We start from the raw sequence: 6,793 nt of genomic DNA on the forward strand, positions 1-6,793 counted from the left end.
CATAGCAAGAGTATAATCATTTTTTTGCTAAAGAAATTATTTAACGACAATTCCAGACGGTGCGAAAGAAATTGTTTGTCGATAATCCTTCAAAGTCTGACAGAAAGTTTGAAATTTTCTCTCTCGCAAGATGTTTTTCTTTTACTATATCAGAAAAATTCAGTATTGATTTTAAATTACATAATTCCAGATCATATTCTGCATAATTTTAATAAAATAATTATAAGATAAATATACATTGAAATTGTTTCTGAGTTTATGTCGAAAAAGTCATGAAAAATAATCGTCTTTTATTAAATTTATTTATTTATTATAATTTGATAGAGAGTTATCAATCTTAAACGTGGGGATTATGCTTACTATAAATCATTATAGTTACAGATGTATCAAGCTTGCTTATTTCAGATTGAGGATAATGTTAGGGAAGTTTATGTGTGTGAACTTAATTATATTTACGAAATGTTTGAAATTATCTAAAATATTACCTTCATAAGATGTTTGCTTTATGAATTCATAGATTGATGAAATTTACCATTATAATATAAGTAAACTGTATATGCTCTATCTCGTTTTAATTAATTAAATTAAATTAAAGACAATATTGTTATTAGCAGATTTTCATTAAGGCCCTCTTACTTATCGAGGAACAAATTGCAATAAATTGTTTCCATTAGTTTATAGATCATATTAATTCTAATAACTTTTCTTTCATTGTTAAAATTATTTTATCATTATTAATATATTTTATTATTTTTAATATTATATTATTATAGTTATCTTCTCTACCGCTTGTGCATTTTGTTTTTCGTTGTATCAAACAATTTGGTTTGATACCGTTAATCGTGATAAACATGCAGATAAAAGAAAAATAAAAATAATAATAAAATCGAAAAAACTGGTAATGGATTTAGAGAATGGATCTATATATTTTACATATCTTATCGTGTACATATACGATAAGATATGTAGATAATTATATATATATATATATATATATATATATATATATAATTTTACTGGACTTATAAAATAAGCGTATTTCCGATTAATAGAACTTTTTGCACGCCATAAACTGGGTAATTGCAATTTATTCGAATAAAAGGTACGTTCGAATGGGTATTCGCGATACCTTTCTTGTCGAGTACTCTTAAAAGAGTGAACGAATCGTTTATTTCATAATTTTATTATGTCGTTTTAATGCTTTCCGTATCGATTCAACAGCCTCTATTCTACGCGAATAGTCTTTTATAGCTTTTTTTTGTCACGATTATGTATCGTTACGTCGATCTAACAAAGTGACACGTGTAATGTTTCTTTCATCATCTTATTAGGAAAGTTTAATCGAAGCTTCACCAAGTAGATGACGAGATTTTTTTCTTGTGCATCTCGAGACTAATCGCACCTCATGAGAATTCCAGAGCTTTGTAGAGAAACATTATTATTTCATATATGAGAGGCTATGCATTTTTCTTATACGATATTAGGCAGCTCAAGATTATTTAAAGGAAAGGAAAAAAAACAAAGAAATCTGACTTTGATTCATAAGACTTGCGCTGCTCATTGATTTTGGACGTGTAATTTTGTAAGATCATTAATAGAATCGAATCTCGATCAGTCTTCGTATTTCTTCTCTCAACGTGAATCTCAAATATTCCTTCCGCAATCTGAATCGAACGAGGAAAATTTTCTTTATTCAATTTTCTATTACGGTAAAGGGTGACGATTATCTCGTCGTATCAGTCGTGTAATCATCCTCGTATCCTTAAATAAAACCATCGAATATTTTGCGGAACAATATAATACATATCAGCATTTCCCAGGAAAGATCTCTCCGAAAGAATCTCTGACGATAAGTAACGGCGACTCGCCAACTTTTATGATCGCCGAATTTTTCGAAGGACACTGACTATATCTGTAAGATTATCTCGCTAGTCGGTTGTATCAGCATATTCGACATGTCCTTTTTTGATCGGTTGCGAATTCTACAGAAAATAATTACAGTAATTGCTGAGAGAAGGTAACGCGATGTCACTGATTTTTAAATTGATATGAAAAAAACGAATAAAACGGAGGAGATCCACATGATATAAGATCAAACGACTGTGACCGGATTAAAAAATGAATATGTAGGAGAACATCAGCGACGTTAGGAAATGCACATTCATGAATCAGAAACGAAGAAGAGCATCAACAAAAGTTTCGCTTGAAATAAAAAAAGTTTGTAAGATTGCGAGTTGAATGAAGCGAGAGATTAACTGGGACAATAATTTCGCGAACGGAATGAAATATATGTGCAAGGGGAGGAATCTTAATCCTTTCGTTAAGTTTTCTTCTCTTTTATTACTTAGAAACTCCCTCGTGAAATGTAGAGAAAAGAATATTGCGCAGTTGACATTAATTGCTCTCGATAGTGAGCGGTGACTTCCTCTTGTCTCGCTATTTTTTTCTACGCTTATCACAATCTTTCGGTCTACTGAATTCAACCCCCGTGGTGCCTCGATCATAATCACAAGTACGTGACGCACGAGCGCGTTTGAAGGGTACGCAGCGAACGTCAACGGAAAAAAAAATGTAGAGTCAAGTGCCACGTATAGAGCAGCGCGCACGGTTAAATTATCTAAATTGTTATACTAGAGTCTTAACACATTGTACCTCAATCGTGTCTGAATATACACATATATTAATCGAGTTGGAGCTATTTTAGAATGCGTGTATTTGCGGTACATTTGAGAGAGATTCTCCATAGAAGACTCCTATTTATAGAATTGCACGATTTTCCTCGAAAACAAGCATTAACTAATCCGTAGTACTCGTATGATGCAAAGGATTTTGCGAAGCAGAGGATTTATTAATTGTATTGTATTTCCTTTTAGAAAAAATTTTATTCTATAATTGTTATTCTATAATTGTCATCTGTTATTAATTTTTACAAATCAAGTAATATTCATTTTTACTAGCTGATTTTATCATTTCTTATGTATATCAAAATATTACGTCGGTCAGCTATAATATTAATAAATTATAAATATTGTAAAATATTTAATTCTTTCCTGAATAATAATTTAAAAGATTGAAATTATTATATATAAATTACATATTATTATATATAAATTATTATACATAAATGGGAATATAATTATTATATATAAATGGGGATAAATAAGGCTAATACATTTTTTACATATTTAAAAAATGTGATGAAGTTTATTTTTGTTTTGATCAGAGAAATGTTTGTGGAAATCAATTTATTTATTATTTGTCTTGTAAAAATCAATAACAGCTGACACATCGATATCTGTGTAAGTATAGTTATGGGCTTAAATGAGCAATTTTATACAATATCAAATTTTCATCAGCATACAATTTAAAAATTATTATAGGTTTAATTTGGTATTAAAATTTTTTACTCCATTTATCTCTAGAATATATTATTAAAATATTGTGAGATGTTCCTAAAGATGGTCCTAAAGATTCGTTGATAAATGTTTGATCCAACTGATTTATTGCGTAATACGCCTAATGCTAATCGAGCAACACGTGCGCTCGTGGAAAGACTATCAAGTTTGCACGAGCCTGTTTAAGTAAACAAGTTATTATATGAAAGTATACAGAGTATTTTCTTCCTCTTTCTATCCCATCAGTAATTAATAAAAACATAATATTTTTAACAAAAGAGAAAAAGGGAGGATGATTTTTTCTGTGTTGTTTTTCAATTTCCGATATTGTATTTTTGTAATTAATAAAAACAATTTAATATTTAAAATTATAGAAAGACTAAAATTTTTATAATTATATTTATTTATGCCGCAGCAGCTTCGATACTCTTACATGCTCTTATTAATTACTCATACAATTCTATGACACAGTTTTACTAATAGATAAAAATTGATTTTGAATTTGCCAAAGATTCTGCCATATTACCTAATACATATTTTGATAGAAGCGAGACTCTTCTTGCATGTGATAAACGTCAATCTAGTATGATGACAAACTAGCACGTTTTTATTGAGCGGAAATGACGGCAGCTGCTAATACCGTTCGACAAAGTATACGAGCGGAGTTGTTCAAACTGTGTCAGACATATCGGGTGGAAATGTGACTTCACTTTCTTTATTTTTTGTTAAAAATGTTTGAAAGTATCACAAAAGAAGATCTCTCTTAAAATTTTTCGATAGCGAAATCAAAATTACATCTACTTTATCATGAATTCAAAATTTTGAATGATATTCAAAACAACATAATCACTCTATTGATAGAGTTTTACAAACGAGTGATCACATTCTTTAACGAGATAAACCGTCACTTTAAATCTTCTCGACTTCCGTAAAGTCTGTAAATTCTGTAAAGTAATTGCATACGCAGAATTTTACACGCATTTTAATTATATAAATACTTAGCCTGTTGTCATCATTCTTCTTTAAATATATAATAGAGAAGCTCAAAAGAAAATTTTGTGTATTTCATAAATTTCATGATAACAACCTAAGAGCATAATGCATAGAAATGTCAACAAAATATTTTATTTGCGAGTAATATTATATCGCGAAAACGGTGGCATTTCGTTGTCACAAGAAATTCATTCATTTTATTCTCTGTGCGAAGTCTCTTAGCTTTCTTAAAATGTGAGCTCGCTTCTCTTGGAGAGTATAGAATAGAGATAGAAAGAGATAGAGAAAAACTGTAGGGGCATATAAGTGGTAGGATGATAATAAAGAATCTCTCTTTCACGCGAACTTTCGACGCTGGCCGATTCCACCGACCATAATAGTTGCAAAAAAAGGAGATCTAAAGATTTGTACGCAAGATGATAGTGCAAAGGACTATTGAAAAGATTTTGATTTGAAATTAAAGATTAAACGAAGGGAATCTGTAGTTAATAAGGTCAAAGTGATTTATCTCATAAAATGGAAACAGCGTGCATGTCATGGATACGATCTCTCGTGTGTATGTGTGTGTTCCGCTTAATTATATAAATAAATTACAATAAATAAACCGCGGAATTTTTACCATAAATATTATAATTAGAACTTTTCATTTTCATTTGAACACATTCGGAGAGCAATCGAGATAAGAAGCATAAAGTCATTTGTAAATATAATAGTAATTATAATAGTATTAATAATAATTTTCTCTGTAATATGTACACGCAAAATAATATCAGTATACTTTTTAAAAATTAAATAATTAATTTGATTTAATTTATAATTATGTATATGATAATTACAAAATAAAAGAATATATTATACTATAAATATTAAATTTTATATATATATATATATATATATATATATATACATACTTATAAATACATATTATTTTTTTATATGTATTTTTTTATATGTATTATATGTTTTATATGTGTTACTGATATAATTATCAATCGACACTGTTATTCTTCAGAAAATATCTTAGTTAAAAGCAATGTTTCATACATTGAATGCAATCTCGTGATTTCAACATTTTCCTTTCATCTTAATCTTAAGTAATATGCTTTTGAGTAAAATTAGCAACATTCGGATATACAGTAATATATCTCGGAGATAATATTACGAAATGTCAAAATACTCAAAATAATATTACAAAATAATATTCTCATTAGATAAGAAATTTAATTATATTTCTTAATTGGTGATTTGATGTCTCTATGGTCGCAATTTCAAATTAATTTTCAGTTATCGTTCTGTAAATAATTGGTCTCATCTCATTGAAGAGCTATCATATCTTCAACATTTTCTCACAGCATAAAGAATTATAGAAAATAAGAAAGTCATTTAAGTAATTTGAATTTTTTACAATTGTACATAATCGGATCAAAAGAAAATAATAATTAATATATTATTAAATAATTTAAAAACAACTGATGAAAAGCTATATGTATAATAAATACATCCTTCAATAAAAATTTGGAGGTATATGCATATGAGTGTATATATGTGTGTATGTGTGTGTGTGTGCGAGTAAAAAATAGTTTTTTCCGCGATATATTATTCCGATTGAAAACGGTCGTATTATTTGCACAGAACTGCGGAATTTTAATTAGTTGCTTAGCCTGCAGCATTTGCCGAATGTCATGTCAGCATTGGAAATGTATTCTTCCATTTACGTATCACATTAAACCTATATATATTGTGGTTTGAAGTCTGTTTCATGTCTCGGATTTATATACGAGTTTCATGTGTTCCATTCCGTTGGAATTGAAAAACCGCAGCTTTTGATAGTATAAATAAAACAGGAAATCACATTTATATGATTTTTCGTCGCATTCTTTGCAGTAACTATAAATGTATATTTTACTATAAATATAATTTCGCAAAAATTCTTTTATATTGTCAAATCCGTTATCTTGTAAAATTTATACAGCTTTTGCGCATAATTCTCTTAATTATTACTAAAAATAAACTAAAGACAAAGCTTTTTTGCAATAAAGTTTGTAGTGCACGCGCACATCTCGACCGCAATGAAGTTTTAAAAAGAATTTTGATGTAAAAATCAAAGTTTTATGATTTTTTTTACTTTATTAAGAATTTTTCTGTAAATACCCAAGATATTAAAAATAAGATGTGAATGTTTGCATGTGTGTGTTGTTATCACAATACATTAAGAAGACTTGCGCTCTAAATTATCCTATTTACGGCAATAATCGACCAATCGAATGTACATTAAACCAATTAAAAGAAAAATAGAGTCCAATATAATCGATCTTATAATAGATTCGACCTTCAAGAATTTTCATGTACGATATTTTACAGGACAATTCACAAGATCCAAAACTTAGGAAGGGGAAAATGACTAA

This window comes from Camponotus vicinus, unplaced genomic scaffold, assembly GCF_025532165.1.
Source record: "Camponotus vicinus isolate PSW18456_S1 unplaced genomic scaffold, iyCamVici1.0 SCAF_1, whole genome shotgun sequence".
NCBI lineage: Eukaryota > Metazoa > Arthropoda > Insecta > Hymenoptera > Formicidae > Camponotus > Camponotus vicinus.